This window comes from Aegilops tauschii, chromosome 2 (assembly GCF_002575655.3).
Source record: "Aegilops tauschii subsp. strangulata cultivar AL8/78 chromosome 2, Aet v6.0, whole genome shotgun sequence".
In the NCBI taxonomy this organism is placed as follows: domain Eukaryota; kingdom Viridiplantae; phylum Streptophyta; class Magnoliopsida; order Poales; family Poaceae; genus Aegilops; species Aegilops tauschii.
Window position 1 is genome coordinate 610371388 of NC_053036.3, and position 24215 is coordinate 610395602.

Here is a 24215-nt window from a genome sequence, read left to right on the forward strand (position 1 = left end):
TCGTCAAACACGTATGCAAGTCGGCCGGTGCGCCCAACGAGTGCTGCCTCCGCTCGTTCGTTGCTATTCCCGCCCCGCAACTCCACCCTGCTACTCGCCCGGCAACAGCAACTCGCTTGAGAGAAGCCGCACGCGCCCGCCTCCGCGATGCTCTCAGTCCGCGCCGAAGCTCGTGCTCCCGCTCATGCCTGCTAGTGCTCGCGCCACCTAGTCTGGCTTTGGGTGTCAGGGTCATGTCCTGCTGCCCGGAGCTCCGAGCTCGCGTCACCGCGCGGCGCCGAGCCCAGCCGCCATGCTCGCCGGCGCCCCGCGCCCGCAGCTACCACCGCAACCCCGATCTCGCGCTGACCTGTAGGAGCACCGACGCCGCATGGCGCCGGCGGTGCCGACGACAGTGAGCGCGGGGAGCATGGTGGGCGTCGGGGCGAGCATGCTCGTCGGCTGGGGATGTGCGAGGCATGTCATGGTGGTGGCGGGGATGAGCATGGCGCCGGCAGGGATGGGTAAGGCACAGCCGAGGATTGGTATGGCGGTTTGGTTGTTTAATTTACATAGTTGAATCTCCATGGTTATCGTTTGAACAATACATAGTTGAATCTCCATGGTTATCGTTTGAACAAAAGCGACATAATTATGTTGGACCTACTCTGGCTGGCGTGGACGAACCCTTCACGGATTGTCCGGTAAGATGAAAGATGCTGAGATCACCCCATCTCAAGATCGGAATGTGAGATCGGGACTGACATAGATCGGCCGTCTCATCAACCCATCACATCAGTACTTATGTTTTGAGACAAGAGTATAACCTAATAGTTTTAAAGTGAGGGTCGCATGAGATTTCTGCGAGATGTAGTTCAAAACTGGTCAATTTTTTGCTTCTTTGAACAACAATTGACCAAGGCACAAATATTTGACATATCCCAACCTAAGTGTAGATCCATGATGAAACAACACGTTTCTAACACAATAAATCTCATAACTAAATTGGTTTGGTTGTTTAATTTACATAGTTGAATCTCTATGGTTATCGTTTGAACAAAACCGATATAATTATGTTGGACCTACTCTAGCGTGGACAAACCCTTCAAGAATTGTCCGGTAAAATAAAAGATGCTGAGATCACCCCATCTTAAGATCGGAATATGAGATCGAGACTGACATAGATCAATCGTCAACCCATCTCATCAGTATTTTTGCTGCTTTGACCAACAGTTGACCAAGGCATAATTTTTTTATATATCCCAACCTAAGTGTAGATCCATGATGAAACAAGACTTTCCTAATTGGCTGCGGGTGGTTGGCGGGCCGGGGTTACAACAGAAGGTTGAAGCACCGTGGTACATCACCTACCCAGTGTGTGCATTGGTCAACGGTGACGGCGTCTGTGGATGTCGTGTTCCTCCTTGCAGGCTCTGTTGTGGTGCTCCCACTCCTTCTGTCTTACTCCGCGTGAAAATTTGATATTCGGATCGGACGGTGGCGACGTTCGTGGTCGTGCCCTTCCTGGAGGCATCGTCTTTGAGTCCTTGGTCCAGCGTGTCCGTCGCACATCTTCCCGGATGACCGCTCCTCATGCTGGTGGTCTCCGTCCACTCTAAGCGGATTCATTTTTTGCACATCTTATAGGTGCTTGGTAGTCGTTGAGGTTGTGTGTCGGTATCCGGTATTCGTGTATCTTGACTTGGGTGTGTGTGGCATGTGTTTGTATCGGTTGCTTTGATGTATGTGATGGTTGCTTTATATAATATAAAGCGGGAAAACTCTTTTTCGTTCGTTAATTGGCTTCCTCAAATGGCGACGACTATACAAATATCGACGACGAAAACGTTACATGGGAGCGCGCCGGATCGCCCCTCCATGAAACATACACTTTTCTACCTTTCTAGGAGAAAAATGGAACATATACTTATGTATGTCCCGGAGAGAAGGACATATTAACAGTCCTTGAAAAATATCGCCTTTGGAAAGGCACGCTAATAGTTGATACAAACCAAGACCCAATAATCGGTTTCCTTATACGGAACCAAAAATCAACACTAAAAACAAGGAGGTGAGAGATAAGTATTGATAATACAAGAAACCGAGGGAAGTCATGTGGAAGCACAGGAAGTGATATATGGTAAGTTTGTATTATCTGTTAGACAACATAATTGTATGTCTTATTATATTGTTGTACTCCTTTGGTACTTGCTTCATTTTGGAAAGGCACATCACCAGTTGATACAAACCAAAGCCCAATAATCCTTTTTGTTGTACTGGACCAAAAATTAGCACTAAACACATGCAAGTGACAAATAATTATTGTGAAAATACAAGAAACTGGGGGACCTCATGTTGAAGCACAAGAAGTGATATATGGTATGTTTGTATTATCTATTAGACCACATAATTGTAAGTCTTATTAAATCGTTGTCCTCATTTGGTACTTGCTTATCAATGACATCCTCCTCGTCTTATTTCAAATCAATGATTATACCCTCTTCATCCTCTTCATGCAAAGTAGATGATGGTTGATACGTCTCCAACGTATCTATAATTTTTGATTGTTCCATGCTATTATATTATCTGTTTTGGATGTTTATGGGCTTTATTATACACTTTTATATTATTTTTTGGACTAACCTATTAACCCAGAGCCCAGTGCCAGTTTCTGTTTTTCCCTTGTTTCAGTGTTTCGCAGAAAAGGAATATCAAACGGAGTCCAAACGGAATGAAACCTTCGGGAGAGTTATTTTTGGAACGGAAGCAATCCAGAAGACTTGGAGTGTACGTAAGGGAAGCAACGAGGAAGGCACGAGGCAGGGGGCGCGCCCTCCACCCTCGTGGGGCCCTCGTGGCTCCCCTTACGTATTTCTTCCTCCTATATATACCAATATACCCTAAAACCATCGGTAACAGAATAGATCGGGAGTTCCGCCGCCGCAAGCCTCTGTAGCCACCAAAACCAATCGGGACCCTGTTCCGGCACCCTGCCGGAGGGGGGAACCCTCACCGGTGGCCATCTTCATCATCCCGGCGCTCTCCATGACGAGGAGGGAGTAGTTCGCCCTCGGGGCTGAGGGTATGTACCAGGAGCTATGTGTTTGATCTCTCTCTCTCTCGTGTTCTTGAGATGGTACGATCTTGATGTATCGCGAGCTTTGCTATTATAGTTGGATCTTATGATGCTTCTCCCCCTCTACTCTCTTGTAATGGATTGAGTTTTCCCTTTGAAGTTATCTTATCGGATTGAGTCTTTAAGGATTTGAGAACACTTGATGTATGTCTTGCCGTGCTTATCTGTGGTGACAATGGGATATCACGTGATCCACTTGATGTATGTTTTGGTGATCAACTTGCGGGTTCCGCCCATGAACCTATGCATAGGGGTTGGCACACGTTTTCGTCTTGACTCTCCGGTAGAAACTTTGGGGCACTCTTTGAAGTACTTTGTGTTGGTTTGAATAGATGAATCTGAGATTGTGTGATGCATATCGTATAATCATACCCATGGATACTTGAGGTGACATTGGAGTATCTAGGTGACATTAGGGTTTTGGTTGATTTGTATCTTAAGGTGTTATTCTAGTATGAACTCTATGATAGATCGAACGGAAAGAATAGCTTCATGTTATTTTACTACGGACTCTTGAATAGATCGATGCGAAAGAATAACTTTGAGGTGGCTTCGTACCCTACCATAATCTCTTCGTTTGTTCTCCGCTATTAGTGACTTTGGAGTGACTCTTTGTTGCATGTTGAGGGATAGTTATATGATCCAGTTATGTTATTATTGTTGAGAGAACTTGCACTAGTGAAAGTATGAACCCTAGGCCTTGTTTCCTAGCATTGCAATACCGTTTACGCTCACTTTTATCATTAGTTACCTTGCTGTTTTTATATTTTCAGATTACGAAAACCTTTAACTACCATCCATATTGCACTTGTATCACCATCTCTTCGCTGAACTAGTGCACCTATACAATTTACCATTGTATTGGGTGTGTTGGGGACACAAGAGACTCTTTGTTATTTGGTTGCAGGGTTGTTTGAGAGAGACCATCTTCATCCTACGCCTCCCACGGATTGATAAACCTTAGGTCATCCACTTGAGGGAAATTTGCTACTGTCCTACAAACCTCTGCACTTGGAGGCCCAACAACGTCTACAAGAAGAAGGTTGCGTAGTAGACATCAAGCTCTTTTCTGGCGCCGTTGCCGGGGAGGTGAGTGCTTGAAGGTATATCTTTAGGTCTTGTAATCGAATCTTTTAGTTTCTTATTTTATCATTAGTTTAGTTTATAAAAGAAAACTACAAAAAAATGGAATTGAGGGTGCCTCATATGCTTCATCTTTTTAACGTCTTCCGTGAAAATAAGGATTCCGATCATTGTGCTCAATTGCTAGAGGAAGAATGCATTAAAATGTTTGGCACTAAATCTTTGAATGATGAGCATGATTGCAATGTTTTTAGTATGAATTCTTTGAATATCCATGATGCTAATGATATGCAAAGCCACAAGCTTGGGGAAGCTATGTTTTATGAAGATGATATATTTTGTCCCCCAAGTTTTGATGAGAAAATTTATTATGATGAAAGCATGCCTCCTATTTATGATGATTATTGTGATGACACGTATGCTATAAAGAATAAAGATAACCATGAAACTTGTCATCACGGTTTTAATTTTCAATTGGATTATGCTTCACATGATAGTTATTTTGTTAAGTTTGCTCCCACTACTATTCATGAGAAGAAATTTGCTTATGTGGAGAGTAATAAAATTTCTATGCTTGTGCATCATGAAAATAATGCTTTATGTGCTGGTTATATTGTTGAATTCATTCATGATGCTACTGAAAATTATTATGAGGGAGGAACATATGCTTGTAGGAATTGCAATAATATCAAGTTTCCCCTCTATGTGTTGAAAATCTTGAGGCTATGCTTGTTTTGCTTTCCTATGCTAGTTGATTCTTGTTCCCATAAGTAGTTTTCTCACAAAATCCCTATGCATAGGAAGTGGGTTAGACTTAAATGTGCTAGTCATATTCTTCATGTTGCTCTCTTTATGTTTCAATTCTTATCTTTTATGTGAGCATCATTGAAATCATCATGCCTAGCTAGGGGCGTTAAACGTTAGCGCTTGTTGGGAGGCAACCCAATTTTATTTTTGTTCATGTTTAGTAATTAATAAATCATCTAGCCTCTGGTTAGATGTGGTTTTATGTTTTAATTAGTGTTTGTGCCAAGTAAGACCTATAGGATCTTCTTGGATGATAGTTATTTGATCTTGCTGAAAATTCCAGAAACTTTCTGTTCACGAAAACAATTGTTTAAAATCACCAGAACGTGATAAAATACTGATTCCAATTGCAGCAGATCAATAATCAAATTATCTAGGTCTTCCTATTTTGGTAGAATTTTTTGAGTTCCAGAAGTTTGCGTTAGTTACAGATTACTACAGACTGTTCTGTTTTTGACAGATTCTGTTTTTCGTGTGTTGTTTGCTTATTTTGATGAATCTATGGCTAGTAAAATATTTTATAAACCATAGAGAAGTCGGAATACATTAGATTTAACACCAATACAAATAAATAATGAGTTCATTACAGTACCTTGAAGTGGTGTTTTGTTTTCTTTCGCTAACGGAGCTCACGAGATTTTCTGTTAAGTTTTGTGTTGTGAAGTTTTCAAGTTTTGGGTAAAGAATCGATGGGCTATGGAATAAGGAGTGGCAAGAGCCTAAGCTTGGGGATTCCCAAGGCACCCCAAGGTAATATTCAAGGACAACCAAGAGCCTAAGCTTGGGGATGCCCCGGATGGCATCCCCTCTTTCGTCTTCGTTCATCGGTAACTTTACTTGGAGCTATATTTTTATTCACCACATGATATGTGTTTTGCTTGGAGCGTCATTTTATTTTATTTTGTTTTGCTTGCTGTTTGAATAAAATACCAAGATCTTAAATTCTTAAATGTTATAGAGTCTTCACATAGTTACATAATTATTAAACTACTCATTGATCTTCACTTATATCTTTCGGAGTAGTTTGTCGTTTGCTCTAGTGCTTCACTTATATCTTTTAGAGCACAATGGTGGTTTTATTTTGAAGAAATAGATGAACTCTCGTGCTTCACTTACATTATTTTGAGAGTCCTAAACAGCATGGTAATTTGCTTTGGTTATGAATTTAGTCCTAATATGATGGGCATCCAAGATGGGTATAATAAAAACTTTCATATAAAGTGCATTGAATACTATGTGAAGTTTGATTCCTTATGATTGTTTTGAGATATGAATATGGTGATATTAGAGTTATGCTAGTGAGTAGTTGTGAATTTGAGAAATACTTGTGTTAAAGTTTGTGATTCCCGTAGCATGCACGTATGGTGAACCGTTATGTGATGAAGTCGGAGCATGATTTATTTATTGATTGTCTTCCTTATGAGTGGCGGTCGGGGACGAGCGATGGTCTTTTCCTACCAATCTATCCCCCTAGGATCATGCGTGTAGTACTTCGTTTCGATAACTAATAGATTTTTGCAATAAGTATGTGAGTTCTTTATGGCTAAGGTTGAGTCCATGGATTATACGCACTCTCACCCTTCCACCATTGCTAGCCTCTCTAATACCGCGCACCTTTCGCCGGTATCATACACCCACCATATACCTTCCTCAAAACAGCCACCATACCTACCTATCATGGCATTTCCATAGCCATTCCGAGATATATTGCCATGCAACTTTCCACCATTTCGTTTATTATGACACGCTCCATCATTGTCATATTGCTTTGCATGATCATGTAGTTGACATTGTATTTGTGGCAAAGCCACCGTTCATAATTCTTTCATACATGTCACTCATGAGTCATTGCACATCCCGGTACACCGCCGGAGGCATTCATATAGAGTCATATTTTGTCCTAAGTGTCGAGTTGTAATTCATGAGTTGTAAGTAAATAAAAGTGTGATGATCATCATTATTAGAGCATTGTCCCAGTGAGGAAAGGATGATGGAGACTATGATTCCCCCACAAGTCGGGATGAGACTCCGGACGAAAATAAATAAATAAAAGAGGCCAAAGAAGCCCAAATAAAAAAAAGAGAAAAGAGGCCATAAAAAAGAGAAAGGCCCAAATAAAAAAAATGAGAGAAAAAGAGAGAAGGGACAATATTACTATCCTTTTACCACACTTGTGCTTCAAAGTAGCACCATAATCTTCATGATAGAGAGTCTCCTATGTTGTCACTTTCATATACTAGTGGGAATCTTTCATTATAGAACTTGGCTTGTATATTCCAATGATGGGCTTCCCAAAAATGCCCTAGGTCTTCATGAGCAAGCGAGTTGGATGCACACCCACTTAGTTTCTTTTATTGAGCTTTCATAAACTTATAGCTCTAGTGCATCCGTTGCATGGGAGTCCCTACTCACTCACATTGATATCTATGGATGGGCATCTCCATAGCCCGTTGATACGCCTAGTTGATGTGAGACTATCTTCTCCTTTTTGTCTTCTCCACAACCACCATTCTATTCCACCTATAGTGCTATATCCATGGCTCACGCTCATGTATTGCGTGAAAGTTGAAAAGTTTGAGAACATCAAAAGTATGAAACAATTGCTTGGCTTGTCATCGGGGTTGTGCATGATTTAAATATTTTGTGTGATGAAGATAGAGCATAGCCAGACTATATGATTTTGTAGGGATAGCTTTCTTTGGCCATGTTATTTTGAGAAGACCTGATTACTTTGTTCGTATGCTTGAAGTATTATTATTTTCATGTCAACATTAAACTTTTATCTTGAATCTTTCGGATCTGAATATTCTTGCCACAATAAAGAAAATTACATTGAGAATTATGTTAGGTAGCATTCCACATCAAAAATTCTATTTTTATCATTTACCTACTCGAGGACGAGCAGGAATTAAGCTTGGGGATGCTGATACGTCTCCAACGTATCTATAATTTTTTATTGTTCCATGCTATTATATATCTGTTTTGGATGTTTATGGGCTTTATTATACACTTCTATATTATTTTTGGGACTAGCCTATTAACCCAGAGCCCAGTGCCAGTTTCTTTTTTTCCCTTGTTTCAGTGTTTCGCAGAAAAGGAATATCAAACGGAGTCCAAACGGAATGAAACCTTCGGGAGAGTTATTTTTGGAACGGAAGCAATCCAGAAGACTTGGAGTGTACGTAAGGGAATCAACGAGGAAGGCACGAGGCAGGGGGCGCGCCCTCCACCCTCGTGGGGCCCTCGTGGCTCCCCTGACGTATTTCTTCCTCCTATATATACCAATATACCCTAAAACTATCGGGAACAGAATAGACCGGGAGTTCCGTCGCCGCAAGCCTCTGTAGCCATCAAAAACCAATCGGGACCCTGTTCCGGCACCCTGCCGGAGGGGGGAACCCTCACCGGTGGCCATCTTCATCATCCTGGCGCTCTCCATGACGAGGAGGGAGTAGTTCACCCTCGGGGCTGAGGGTATGTACCAGTAGCTATGTGTTTGATCTCTCTCTCGTGTTCTTGAGATGGTACGATCTTGATGTATCGCGAGCTTTGCTATTATAGTTGGATCTTATGATGCTTCTCCCCCTCTACTCTCTTGTAATGGATTGAGTTTTCCCTTTGAAGTTATCTTATCGGATTGAGTCTTTAAGGATTTGAGAACACTTGATGTATGTCTTATCATGCTTATCTGTGGTGACAATGGGATATCACATGATCCACTTGATGTATGTTTTGGTGATCAACTTGCGGGTTCCGCCCATGAACCTATGCATAGGGGTTGGCACACGTTTTCGTCTTGACTCTCCGGTAGAAACTTTGGGGCACTCTTTGAAGTACTTTGTGTTGGTTTGAATAGATGAATTTGAGATTGTGTGATGCATATCGTATAATCATACCCATGGATACTTGAGGTGACATTGGAGTATCTAGGTGACATTAGGGTTTTGGTTGATTTGTATCTTAAGGTGTTATTCTAGCACGAACTCTATGATATATCGAACGGAAAGAATAGCTTCATGTTATTTTACTACGGACTCTTGAATAGATCGATGCGAAAGAATAACTTTGAGGTGGTTTCGTACCCTACCATAATCTCTTCGTTTGTTCTCCGATATTAGTGACTTTGGAGTGACTCTTTGTTGCATGTTGAGGGATAGTTATATGATCCAGTTATGTTATTATTGTTGAGAGAACTTGCACTAGTGAAAGTATGAACCCTAGGCCTTGTTTCCTAGCATTGCAATACCGTTTATGCTCACTTTTATCATTAGTTACCTTGCTATTTTTATAAAATATGGCCTTTGGAAACGCACGCTAACAGTTGATACAAACCAAGACCCAATAATCGATTTCCTTATACGGAACCGAACATCAACACTAAAAACAAGCAAGTGGGAGGTAAGTATTGTGATAATACGAGAAACCGGGGGAAGTCCTATGGAAGCACAAGAAGTGATATATGGTAAGTTTGTATTAACGGTTAGACCACACAATTGTAAGTCTTATTCTATTGTTGTCCTCCTTTCGTACTTGCTTTCTTATGGAAGGGCACATCAACAGTTGATACAAACCAAGACCCAATAATCCTTTTCATTGTAATAGACCAAAAATCACCACCAAACACATGCAAGTGAGAGATAATTATTGTTAGAATACAAGAAACCGGCGCAACTCGTGTTCAAGCACAAGAAGTGAAATATGGTGTGTTTGTATTATCTATTAGACCATATAATTGTAAGTCTTATTCTATCGTTCTCCTCCTTTGGTACTTTCTTATCAATGACCTCCTCCTCTTATTTCGGATCTATGATTATACCCTCTTCATCTTCCAAATGCACAGTAGATGATGGCCTATATTTCTGACATCCTCCTCTGGTACTAGCAGAGCAAGGATCATATTGTTCATATCCTCCTCATGGAGTACTAGGTGACGATAATATGCTCAGCATCCTCAACCAAACTACCAGGTCAAAGGTTACATCCTCGACATCCTTCTCATGCCCAAGAATGGCAAGGCCTCTTTCATTAGCATCCTTCTTGCGCGGGATATCAAGGCTTGATATCCCATCGTCCTACCAATTTTGCACCAGAATATTTCAAGCCTTATTAAATCATGGAAACAACCACGGTATTTCTCCTGACCAATGACATTTCAGATTTAGAGAACGACATGAGACCGACTATATTATTGCAGGTTCACAACACTTGAGACCACCTAGCGGTTCTACTCCTGGTCATGAGTTGTGTCCCATATTGAACCCAAGGTCCAGGAACAATCGCTATGGTTTTGAAAGATCCGAAGGCTTCTCTGGAAAATCAAACATACACTTCTCCCACTTTCTAGGAGAAAAGTGGTTCATATATTATGTATGTCTCGGATAGAAGGACATAATAATAATCCTACAAAAATATGGGTTTTGGAAAGGAACGTCAACAATCGATACAAACCAAGACTCAATAATCGGTTTCGTTATATGGGACCAAAAAATCGCTGCTAAACACATGCAAAGGGGACATAAGTATTGTGACAATACAAGATACTGGGGGAACTCATGTGAAAGCACAAGAAGTGATATAAGGTAAGTTTGTATTATGTATTAGTAAGTCTTATTCTATTGTCTTCCTCCTCTGGTACTTGCTTATCATGGACATCAACCTTGTCTTCTTTCAGATCAATGATAATATGTTGTTCATCCTCTTTATGCACGAGTAGCCGATGGCCTATACTTTTAGCGTCCTCCACTGGTATTTGTGGAGAAAGCCTTAGTACATATTGTCCTCCTAGACAATTAGGTGACAACTTACATGTTCGTTATCCTCAACTGAACAACTAGGTCAAGGATTACATCCTCGACATCCTTCTCATGCCCCAGAATGTAAAGGCGTCTTTCATTGGCATCCTTCTTGCGCAGGAGACAAATGCTTGATTTCCCATCGGCCTCCCAATTTTGCACCAGAATATTTCAAGCCTTAATAAATCATGGAAACTACCACGGTATTTCTCCTGACCAATGACATTTGATGTTTAGCGAATGATTTGAGACTGACTATATTATAGCAGGTTCACAACACTTGAGTCCACCTAGCAGTTCTACTCCTCGTCGTGAGTTGTGTCCCATGTCGCACCTGTTGGAGATAGGCCCTAGAGGCAATCATGTATGATGATATTTCCTATGTGCTTATGAATAAAGATAGTCCTTGGACATTGTCAATGATGTGTATCAGCAAGTATGTGACTTGTTTGTGGGACTATGCACTGTATGATGATTATCCTAAAAGATCCCTAGTCGAAAGGGCTATGTGGACGCACAGCCAACTAGACTAGCATATGACATGGTTGATGGCTTGGTCTCACTAGCCATGAAGCATTGGATGCTAAACGGATAATATGGACTCGGAAGGGTCTGGTCGGATTTGACATAGTCGGATCCTATGTCGAATCCGAGTTGAGATAAGGTCTGAGTTGGATAGACCCAACTATGAGACACAACGATATGCCATCTGTGAGTCTCTAGTACAACATACGTTCTATGTCCTAAGACCTAAGTTAGAGCATGTACTCGGGATGGTGACAGACCTGCTTTGGGCCGACCAAACGCTACTCCGTGACTGAGTAGTTACAAAGGTAGGTTTCGGACTTGTCCAGACCCATGCTGCGAGACATGGTCGAGCAAGATGCATGGAATTTGCCCCTCCGATCAGGCGAGATATACTCTGGGCCCCTCGTGTGATCCGACCAAGATAAGCATGGCCATGCGACAGGGATTATGAGATAATCTGGTTAGTGGTCGGCATCACTTGAACGAGAAAGTGGTCGGACTAGCACAAGGATGACAGACTCGCCTTGAGCCCGACAACATATATCATGTCGCAAAGGGAACAGAAGTGTGACATGTTGTACAGGTTCACCTAACTAGCTTCATAGTCTACTTGGTGGTCGGCACGCCATGCTAGAGGCCGCTACCAACCATGCAGGTCGGAGGTGATCCGAACTATGACCAAGCCGACTTGAACCTAAGGGGTCGCGCGCTTAAGAGAAAGAACCTACGAGGTCAGATCCGAGGACACTGATCGGAAGTGATCCGGGCTGGACTTGGATCATGGCCGAGTAGACTTGTGGGCTTTAGGATTCATGCGAGGCCCAAGTGTTGAGCCCGCGACGAATGCCTATATATAGTGGGGGTTCGGCACACTCATGCGGTTGATCGCTTCGGCGCTGTCACTAGGGTTTGCATGTGTTGCGAATAGCCATCTCCACTTGCCGCCGACTGTGTGATTGCACCTAGTAGTCCGCCGCACGGGGTTCCTCCTGCACGCGTGGATACCGTTAGAGGTGGTGCACTTGCGCCGCTCCGGCGAACTTGTACACGGGATCCACTCTGGCTGCTCGAGCGAGATCGGATGAGGAGGAGACGACTTTGGACGCACTGCCTCAACTCTACTTCCGCTGCATGGCACTGCGTGTTTGGTGGTAAAGATCTGTGATCCACCTCCCGTAGCATGTTCTTGGTTTTTTCCACGTAGGTAAATTTTAATTTGCAGTCGACGCACCCTACCGTAGAATCCAACAGCACTCAAGATCAACCATTTGTATGCTTTGGAAAGATTGGAGGGCTTCTCTGGAAAGTGAAACATACACTTTTCTCCCTTTCTAGGAGAAAATGGATCATATACTTACGTATGTCCCCGAGAGAAGGACATAATAACAGTCCTCGAAAAATATGGTCTTAGGAAAGGCACGCTAACAGTTTGATACAAACCAAGACCCAATAATCGGTTTCCTTTTACGAAACCGAACATCAACACTAAAAACAAGCAAGTGAGAGATAAGTATTGTGACAACACAAGAAACCGGGGGAAGTCATTTGGAAGCACAAGAAGTGATATATGGTAAGTTTGTATTATCTGTTAGACCACATAGTTGTAACTCTTATTCTATCGTTGTCCTCCTCTCGTACTTCTTGCTTTTGGAAAGGCACATCAAGAGTTGATTCAAACCAAGACCCAATAATCCTTTTCATTGAACTGGACCAAAAATCACCACTAAACACATGCAGGTGAGAGATAATTATTGTGACAATACAAGAAACCGTGGCAACTCATGTTGAAGCACAAGAAGTTAAATATGGTGTGTTTGTATTATCTATTAGACCACATAATTGTTAGTCTTTCTATCGTTGTCCTCCTTTGGTACTTGCTTCTCAATGACCTCCTCCTCTTGTTTATGATCAATGATTATACCCTCTTCATCCTCTTCATGCATAGTAGATGATGGCCTATATTTCTGGCGTCCTCCTCTGGTACTAGCAGAGAAAGGATCATATTGTTCATATCCTCCTCCTGTAGTACTAGGTTACGAGTACATGCTCGACATCCTCAACCAAACTACCAGGTCAAGGATTACATCCTCGACATCCTTCTCATGCCCCAGAATGTCAAGGCCTCTTTCATTGGCATCCTTCTTGCGCAGGATATCAAGGCTTGATTTCCCATCGCCCTCCCAATTTTGCAACAGAATATTTCAAGCCTTAATAAATCATGGAAACAACCACGGTATTTCTACTGATCAACGACATTTGAGGTTTAGCGAATGACTTCAGACCGACTATATTATTGCAGGTTCACAACACTTGAGGCCACCTAGCGGTTCTACTCCTGGTCATGAGTTGTGTCCCATATTGCACCCAAGGTCCAGGAACAATCACTATGGTTTTGAAAGATTGGAAGGCTTCTCTAGAAAATGAAACATACACTCCTCCCACTTTCTAGGAGAAAAGTGGTTCATATATTTATGTATGTCTCGGATAGAAGGACATAATAATAGTCCTATAAAAACATGGGTTTTGGAAAGGAACGTCAACAGTTGATACAAACAAGGACTCAATAATCGGTTTCGTTGTATGGCACAAAAAATCACTCTTAAACACATGGAAGGGAGATATAAGTATTGTGAAAATACAAGATACTGGGGGAACTCTCATGTGAAAGCACATGAAGTGATATAAGGTAAGTTTGTATTATGTGTTAGTAAGTCTTATTCTATTGTCTTCCTCCTCTGGTACCTACTTATCATGGACATTAACCTTATCTTCTTTTAGATCAACGATAATATGATGTTCATCCTCTTTATGCGCGAGTAGATAATGGCATATACTTTTAGCATCCTACACTAGTAGTTGTGGAGAAAGCCTTAGTACAATCCTCCTCCTAGACTATTAGGTGACATTTTACATGTTCGTCATCCTCAACGGAACTACAAGGTCAAGGGATACATCCTCGACATCCTCCTCGTGCCCAGAATGTCAAGGCATCTCTCATTGGCATCATCCTTGCGCGGGAGATAAAGGCTTCATTTCCCATCATGCTCCCAGTTTTGTGCTAGAATATTTTATGCCCTTAATAGATCATGGAAACAGCAACGGTATTTGTCCTGACCAACAACATTGGATGTTTAGCGAATGACTTGAGACCGACTATATTATAGCAGCTTCACAACACTTGAGTCCAGCTAGTGGTTCTACTCCTTATCGTGAGTTGTGTTTCATGTCTCACCCAGGGTCAACAATTGATATGGTTTTGAAAGATCGGAAGGCTTCTCTGGAAAATAGAACATACACTTTTCCCCCTTTCTAGGAGGAAAATGGGTCATATACTTATGTATGTCCCGGAGAGAAGGACATAATAACAGTCCTCGAAAAATATTCCCTTTGGAAAGGCATGCCAACATTTGACACAAACCAAGACCCAATAATCCACTACACCACAACACTGATGTAAGGACAGAAAAATTGCCGGGAGAAGGCTCTTTAAAGGGCCGACGAACTGTCGGGATAGTGGTTCTCCCGGCAGATAAAACCGCCACGAGAACGGCTGTCGGGGACCAAAAATCACCATTAAACACAAGCAAGTGAGATATAAGTATGGTGACAAAACAAGAAACCGGGGGAAGTCATGTGGAAGCACACGAAGTGCTATATGTGTGTGTGTGTGTGTGTGTAAGTTTGTATTATTTGTTAGAGCACATAATTGTAAGTCTTATTCTATGGTTGTCCTCCTTTGGTACTTGCTTGCTTTTGGAAAGGCACATCAATAGTTGATGCAAACCAAGACCGAATAATCGATTTCGTTGTACGGGACCAAAAATCACCACTAAACACATGCACGTGAGAGATAAGTATTGTCACAATACAAGAAAACAAGGGAACTCATGTGGAAGCACAAGAAGGAACATATGGTAAGTTTGTATTATCTGTTAGACCAAGTCGTATTCTATCGTTGTGCTCCTCTGGTACTTGCTTATCATTGACATCATCCTTCTCTTGTTTCAGATCAATCATTATACCCTCTTCATCCTCTTCATCCACAGTAGAGGATGGCCTATATTTCTGGCGTCCTCCTCTGGTACTAGCAGAGCGAGAATCATATTGTTCATATCGTCCTCATGGAGTATTAGGTGACGATTACATGCTCGACATCCTCAACCAAACTACCAGGTCAAGGGTTACATCCTCGACATCCTTCTCATGCACCAGAATGTCATGGCGTCTTTCATTGGCATCCTTCTTGCGCAGGAGAGCAAGGCTTGATTTCCCATAGCCCTCCTAATTTTGCACCAGAATATTTCAAGCCTTTATAAATCATGGAAACAACCACGGTATTTCTCCTGACCAATGACATTTGATGTTTAGCGAAAGGCTTGAGACCGACTATATTATTGCAGGTTCACAACACTTGAGGCCACCTAGCGGTTCTACTCCTGGTCATCGGTTGTGTCCCATATTGCACCCAAGGTCGAGGAACAATCGCTATGGTTTTGAAAGTTCGGAAGGCTTTCTCTGGAAAATGAAACATACACTTCTCCCCCTTTCTAGGAGAAAAGTGGTTCATATATTTATGTATGTCTCGGATAGAAAGACATAATAATAGTCCTATAAAACATGGGTTTTGGAAAGGAACGTCAACAATCGATACAAACCAAGACTCAATAATCCAATTTGTTGTATGGGACCAAAAATCACTGCTAAACACATGCAAGGGAGAGATAAGTATTGTGACAATACAATATACCGGGGGAACTCATGTGAAAGCACAAGAAGTGATATAAGGTAAGTTTGTATTATCTGTTAGTAAGTCTTATTCTATTGTCTTCCTCCTCTGGTACTTGCTTATCGTGGACATCAACCTTGTCTTCTTTTAGATCAACGATAATATGATGTTCATCCTCTTTATGCATGAGTAGACGATGGCCTATACTTTTAGCGTCCCCCACTAGTACTTGTGGAGAAAGCCTTAGTACATAACCTCCTCCTAGACAATTAGGTGACAACCTACATGTTTGTCATCCTCAACTGAACTACAAGGTGAAGGGGTACATCCTCGACATTCGCCATGCCCAGAATGTCAAGGCAAATCTCATTGGCATCCTCCTTGCGCGGGAGATAAAGGCTTCATTTTCCATCGTGCTCCCAGTTTTGCACTAGAATAATTTATGCCCTTAATAGATCATGGAAACAACAACGGTATTTGTCCTGACCAACAACATTGGATGTTTAGCGAATGACTTGAGACCAACTATATTATAGCAACTTCACAACACTTGAGTCCAGCTAGTGGTTCTACTCCTCATCGTGAGTTGTGTTTCATGTCGCACCCAGGGTCAACAATTGCTATGTTTTTGAAAGATCGGAAGGCTTCTCCGGAAAATAGAACATACACTTTTCCCCCTTTCTAGGAGAAAAATGGGTCATATACTTATGTATGTCCCGGAGAGAAGGACATAATAACAGTCCTCAAAAAACATTCCCTTTGGAAAGGCACGCCAACAGTTGTACGGAACCAAAAATCACCATTTAACACAAGCAAGTGAGAGATAAGTATGGTGACAAAACAAGAAACCGGGGGAAGTCATGTGGAAGCACAAGAAGTGATATATATATATATATATATATATATATATATATATATATATATATATATATATATATATATATATATATATATACATGTGTGTGTGTTTGTGTGTGTGTGTGGTAAGTTTGTATTATCTGTTAGACCACATAATTGTAAGTCTTATTCTAACATTGTCCTCCTTTGGTACTTGCTTGCTTTTGGAAAGGCACATCAATAGTTGATACAAACCAAGACCCAATAATTGGTTTCGTTGTATAGGACCAAAAATCACGACTGAACAAATGTAAGTGAGAGATAAGTATTGTGACAATCCAAGAAACCAAGGGAACTCATGTGGAAGCACAAGAAGGTACATATGGTAAGTTTGTATTATCTGTTAGACCACATAATTGTATGTCTTATTCTATCATTGTCCTCGTCTGGTACTTGCTTATCATTGACATCATCCTTCTCTTGTTTCAGATCATGCATGAGTAAATGATGGCCCATATTTTTTGCATCCTCTTCTGGTACTTGCAGAGCAAGGATCATATTGTTCATCTCCTCCGCATGGACTACTACACGACGATGACATGCTCGACATCATCAACCAAACTACCAGCTCAAGGGTTACATCCTTGACATCCTCCTCAAGCCCCCGAATGTAAATGCGTCTTTCATTGGCATCGTCCTTGCGCAAGAGATTAAACTTCATTTCCCATCGTCCTCCCAATTTTGCACCGGAATATTTCAACACTTCATAGATCATGGAAATAACAATGGTATTTCTCCCGACCAACAACATTTGATGTTTAGAAAATGACTTGAGACTAACAATATTGTTGCAGGTTCTCAACACTTGAGGCCACCTAGCTGTTTCGCCTGGTCGTGTGTGGTATCCCATGTCGCCCCCAAGGTATGGGAACAATCGCTATGGTTTTGACAGACAGAAGTCTTCTCTAGAAAATGTAACATACACTCTGTCCCCTTTCTAGGATAAATATGGTTCATATATTTATGCATGTCTTGGACAGAAGGACACAATAATAGTAATTGACAAATATTTTTTTTGGAAAGGCACGTCAACAGTTGATACAAACCAAGACCCAATAATCGGTTTCGTTGTACGGGACCAAAACTCACAAGTACAAATGCAAGGGAGAGATAAGTATTGAGAAAATACAAGAAACCGGGGGAAGTGATGTGGAAGCACAGGAAGTGATATCTGGTAAGTGTGTATTATCTGTTAGTCCACATACATGTAAGTCTTATTCTATTGTTGTCCTCATGTGGTACTTGCTTATCATGGACATCATCCTTCTAGTCTTTCAGATCTTTGTTCATCCTCATCATGCACGAGTAGATGATGTCCTATATTTTTGGCTTCCCCCTCTTGTACTAGCAAAGCAAGGCTCATATTCACCATATCTTCCTCCTCGACTACTAGGTGACAACTTACATGCTTGACATCCTCAACTGAACTACCAGGTCAAGGCATCTTTCGTTGGCATCCTCTTTGCACAAGAGATCAAGGCTTCATTTCCCATCATCCTTCCAGTTTTGCACCGGATTTTTTTATATTTCAAGCCCTTAATAGATCATGGAAACAACAATGGTAGTTTTCTTGACAAACAACAATCGATGTTTAGCGAATGACTTGAGATCGACTATATTATTACGGGTCCACAACATTTGAGGCCACCTAGCGGTTCTACTCCTGGTCATGTGTGTTGTCCAACGTAGCACCCAAGTTCCGGTAACAATCGCTATGGTTAAAGTTTGAAAGGCTTCTCTGGAAAATGTAACATGCATTTTTTCTTCTTTGTAGGATAGAAAGGTTCATATATTTATATATGTTCCGGACAGAAGGACATAATAATAGTCCTTGAAAAATATGGTTTATGGAAAGGCACGTCGATAGTTGATACAAACAAAGACTCATTAATCGGTTAGAGTTGTACCAGACCAAAAACCACCGGTAAATATATGCAACAGAGAGATAAGTATTATGAAAATACAGGAAACTAGGAGAACTCATGGGGAAGCACAAGAAGTGATATATGGTAAATTTGTATTATATATTAGCCCACACATACATGTATGTCTTATTCTATCGTTGTCCTTGTCTGGTAATTTCTTATCATGGACATCATCCTTCTCTTCTTTCAGACCAAAGATCGTATACCTGTTTATTCTCTTCATGCACGAGTAGACGATGGACTATATTTTTGGCGTACTCCTCTTGTACTAGTAGAGCAAGGCTCATATTGTCCATTACCTCCTCATGGATTACTAGGTGATGATTTACATGCTCCGCAACCTCAACTGAACTACCATGTCAAGTGTTACATCCACGACATCCTCCTCATGCCCCAAAATATCAAGGTACCTTTCATTGGCATCCTACTTGCACTGGACATCAAGGCTTCATTTCCCATCGTCCTAACAGTTTTGCACCAGAATATTTCAGGTCATTAATAGATCTTGAAAACAACAACGGTATTTATCCTTACCAACAAAATTGGATGTTTAGCGAATGAGTTGAGACTGACCATATTATTGCACATTCACAACACCTGAGGCCACCTGGCGGTTCTGCTCCTGGTCGTGTGTGGAGTCTCATGTCGCACCCATGGTCTGGGAACAATCGCTATGGTTTTAAAATATCAGAAGGCTTCTCTGGAAAATGCAACATACACTTTTATCCCCTTTCTAGGAGAAATATGGTTCAAATATTCATGTATGTCCCGAAAAGAAGCACATAATAAGTGTCCTTGAAAAATATGGTTTCCGGAAAGGCACATCAATAGTTGATACAAACAAAGAGTCATTAATCAGTTTGTTGTACCGAACCAAAAATCGCTGGTAAATACATGCAAGGGAGAGATAAGTATTGAGAAAACATACGTGGAAGCCTTATTCCCTCGTTGTCCTCCTTTGGTACTTGCTTATCATGGACATCATCCTCCACTTCTTTCAGATCAATGACATATCATGTTCATCTCATCATGCACCAGTAGATGATGGCCTATATTTTCATCGGCCCCACTGGTATTAGCAGAGCAAGGCTCATATTGTCCATATTGTCCTCGTAGACTACTAGGCCATGACTTACATGCTTGGAAACCTCCGCCTCGACTACCAGGTCAAAGGTTATTTCCTCGACATCTTTCTCACGCCTGAGAATATCAAGGCTTCTTACATCGGCATCCTCCTTGCGCAAGAGATCAAGTCTTCATTTCCCATCGTCCTCCAAATTTTGCACCAGAATATTTCAGGCACTTACAAATTATGGAACAATAATGGTATTTCTCCATACTAGCAACATTGGATGTTTAGCGAATGGCTTGAGACCTTCTATGTTATTGCAGATTCACAACACTTGAGGCCACCTAGCAATTATACTCCTGGTCATGTGTGTCATCCTATGTTGCACCCAAGGCCTAGGAAAATCTAACCGTTATGGTTTTGAAAGATCGGAAGGCTTCTCTAGCTCTATCTTCACATATTACTCTCGATAAAAAAAATGGCCCTGTAGCATGCCTGCCAATTAAAGAAATCGTAGCCTTGTCCCAAGAAACATTCTGATTGATTTCTCTTAGATTGGTATATTCAGAATTATGCAAGGCAAATACCAGGACATGGATATTTGTTTCTATTTCGATTTGGACCAATTACTCCCAATATCCACAGAACAGAATTCCTGATGTGTACTACTCCCTCCGTCCCATAGCATGTTTTTCAACACTACTACTCCCTCCGTCCCATAGTAGTAATCGCTCAAACGGATGTATCTAACACTAAAATACATCTACGCATATCCATTTTAGTGACAACTAATATGGGATGAACAGAGTATGTTCCAAGCCGCATTGCTTCATGTATCTTTAAAATTGGTGATTACTATTATGTATCTAGTAAACTATACTACGTAGGTTAGATATGGGATGGAACAAGTCCCTCATCTTCGACTCCAGAGAGCTTTCGTAGGATGCCAGCCGGTTGCCCGGTAAGCTTTCTGTAGCTCATAGCTTTCTGAATGAATTTTTATAGTTTTTATGCTACTGAATTTTTTATAATGCTATAAGCTATCTTTCCAAAGCTATCTTTTAGTGCATCATCATCTGGGTTTGTGAAAAAAAATGTTAATATTGCAGCTCTTCTTCACCATTGTCAAGGATGGACATTGGGCAGTTGTTGTTGCGAACTTGATGCGAAAACAATTCAATGTTTTTTGACTCCAGGAGCGACGACCCTGACTACGCCAGCAATCTTGAGCACCCATGTTGCAATCTGGTATGAAAACTACACCCCTTTTTTTCATCTTTGTTTGGTCATTTTCATTCTTTTTCTCGTATCAAATTGATGTTGTGCCAATCAAAGAAGATGTCACCGTGCCATATTTTTATATCTTCATTTTTTCTCATATTAAATGTGCAGATAACAAACTTCAAAACTCTGGTCCGAGAACGAAACCCATGGAAGCTTGATCTTGACAAGTTCGATTGTTTCAGCCCAAAGGGGTACCGCAACAATCAACAACGTATTATTCTCTTTTTCATTTTTCTTTTCTTTCATGTGCGCGTCCACAACTTTCTACATTTGTTTCAGGGAGCATTTTTAGGTGTACCTTTTTTTGGCAGGTTTGATTGTGGATTCTTTGTTATTCTATACATGGAGAATCTAATAGCAAGGGTGATGAAGCCATTCAACACGGTATAACCATTTTTGCTATGCAACACTAGTACTCCATTTATATAGGGCCTAATGCGTTTTTCAAGACCGCCTTTGACTATTGACAAGATTAATAGTACATGAGATGTATAATGTGAAAATTATATCATTGAAAGCTCCTTTCACATACGAATTTTGCGGTATGCTTTGTGTAAGTTGCATGTCATATATTATTGCTCTAACATTTGGTCAAAATTAGGCTCTAAAAACGTATTAGGCCCTATATAGATGGAAGGAGGGAGTAGCTAAATAACATTTTTTGTTTTTCGGAACACTAGTTTTGTGAATATGACTCCTATCAACATCCCCCCCCCCTCCTGTCTTTCTAATGATGTTTTTGTATTTTTGCTTTTTTTGTATGCTCGGGACACGAGGTCGTTGTTCAATGTCCGAACATTCGTTGTGGCGAAGCTATTCAAACATCCTCAAAACACAGTCAACTCAGCCGAAGAGTTCCAGAAACTGTTGAGAAGCTCGTAGAAGATGTCGTTTCCGAAACAAGATCTTGCTAGTTTAGTTTTTAGGCTTTTGCAGGTCCTTGTGTGCTCTGCATTCTTTTATGTAACTGAAACAACAAGTTTCTGTTAACTAGCTAGTTGTCTTTTTGCAGAACTCAAGCTGGAGCATGTATCATGCTGGGGCATGTCCCCTTTTCCTCTCTTTTCTTGAAAATGCTGGAGCATCAGCCATGCTTAGCTATCAATGTGAAGTAGAGATGGATGCAGAGTTGGCAATGAAAATGACTGGCTTTTTTGCAGTTTGTTTCCTTGCTTATTGGTATATTTTTTTGCTGAAACAATGAATCCTACTGGTATTATTATGTGCTCTCGGGAAACATGTTGTAGCAAGAACGCACAATGAAACCATCATGTATCATCAGTCATCTATAGAATAGCTTTTTTGAGCACTAAAAACATGATGTCACAACATGAAGCAAACGGTACATTCATGTATATGCCAGGTTCATGTATATGCCAAGGAGGACAAAATGTACAGCATGAATCATATAACAAACAGCACATTCCGTGCTGGAGTAGTACTGGAAATATGGCACATACCTCAAAAAAATTCAAAAGACAAAATGTGAGCTATCGTCAATGTCTCAAGTCCAAATATGAGATCTTTTTTCTGTTTTAGTGTAATATACGTTTTCCAAATTGAAATAGAACCTAAATACATCATCAAGGTTGCAACAATGAAAGGAAATTATGAATGTTTTTTGCTCAAGCACAGGGAATGCAAAACATCTTTGACTAGGACCAAGAACTTCCCCTGGCTACTTGTTTCCGGTTTATCGGGCTTTCTAGCGTGCACACACCCAAAGACCCTCTTGATCATTATCGCATCCTCTTGTTTTTGGCCTCTCTTCTGGATGTACTTTGTAGAAGATATATGTGTGCCGAACCCCAACTTGAAGGCATAGTCATTGTAGAATTTCTTGGCATCCTCAATTGTGTCAAACACCATGCCAACATAGGGTGGTAGTGGCTGCGATGAAACATCCCCGTCATCTGAATCATCTTGCATCGCGTCATCAACATGAAACAAACCATCTGAATATTCATGATTATCGACAGAAAAGTTCCCTTGGACATAGCTCTCTTCCCCTTCAGTCCCAGCTTCCTGAAACAAGACTCATGCTTTTTTATGTAAATAGAAAGGTGTTGTTTCAGAAATTCAGGTACACAGATACATCAATCAACAGTTTTTCAGCTTCATTTGCACACAAAAATCTTCACTCAATGTGGCCTTTTCTCACATAAGCATACACATTCAAAATTGCATCACAGTGATATATTACTTTCTTCATCAAATAGGTTGATAAATATCAAGTAACAGAGGAGATCATGTTGCAGAGATAGAAGAAGCGGACAGGTGTGTGGGGATGTGCTTTGGTTCCATTCACGCACATGAAACAAAATTGATTTTCTAGCTACCACACACATGAAACAAATAGGAATTCTATCTATGTTTCGGATACACAGGTTTTTCATGAGTTTCAGAGACAAGCAAGTGTTTATGTTTTTCAGAGTCAGGAACTCACCCAGCTACCCTAATGTGATATGGTGGAAGTTGTTTCAGGAAACACAACCGGAGGGGGTTGTGAACCAGGATGATACTCCATCTCGCGCAGGAACCCCCTCGGCGGCGGTCGGATCTGAGAACGTTGGCCGCGGCTGTCCTCGAAGCAGCGGCCCCCGGCAAGCTTGATCCGCGTCAGATCCCAGCATCTGCCTCGTGATGTGATGCGCCATGTTGTTGCAGGTTTTTGCCCTGCAGGACTAGCTGGCCCGCGCCGGCGGCAGCGATTTTGCGGTGGTGGGGACTGCTGCCGCACTGCGCGCAGCTATGCCTGGACGGCGGACAGGGGATTCTGTTTCTGAAACAAAACGGCTGTTGCAGGAAGTAATGATTTGGTCAGTTGCGCGTGATGGTTGCATCCGACGGCTGTCAGATGTCTAATCCAACGGCTCTCCGGGCGGCGGATGTTTCTAACACATCCGCCCGGCGGACGTGTAGGGGCGCCCTCTTGTTCAAAATAGCGTTACTATTTTTCACTAGTTTGGTGGTCGTAGACTGGGAAATT

The 24215-nt window shown here is 41.4% G+C and overlaps 5 pseudogenes; all 5 read left to right on the forward strand.

Moving 5' to 3' along the window:
• Positions 1–370: 370 nt before the first annotated feature.
• LOC109782239 (uncharacterized) lies at positions 371–10932 on the forward strand (annotated as a pseudogene).
• Positions 10933–12406: 1474 nt separating this feature from the next.
• On the forward strand, positions 12407–14467 carry LOC109782238 (uncharacterized; annotated as a pseudogene).
• An 81-nt stretch (positions 14468–14548) lies between these two features.
• Positions 14549–16485, forward strand: LOC141041345 (uncharacterized; annotated as a pseudogene).
• Positions 16486–16509: 24 nt separating this feature from the next.
• On the forward strand, positions 16510–17889 carry LOC109782237 (uncharacterized; annotated as a pseudogene).
• A 21-nt stretch (positions 17890–17910) lies between these two features.
• On the forward strand, positions 17911–20415 carry LOC109782236 (uncharacterized; annotated as a pseudogene).
• The last annotated feature ends 3800 nt before the right edge of the window (positions 20416–24215 follow it).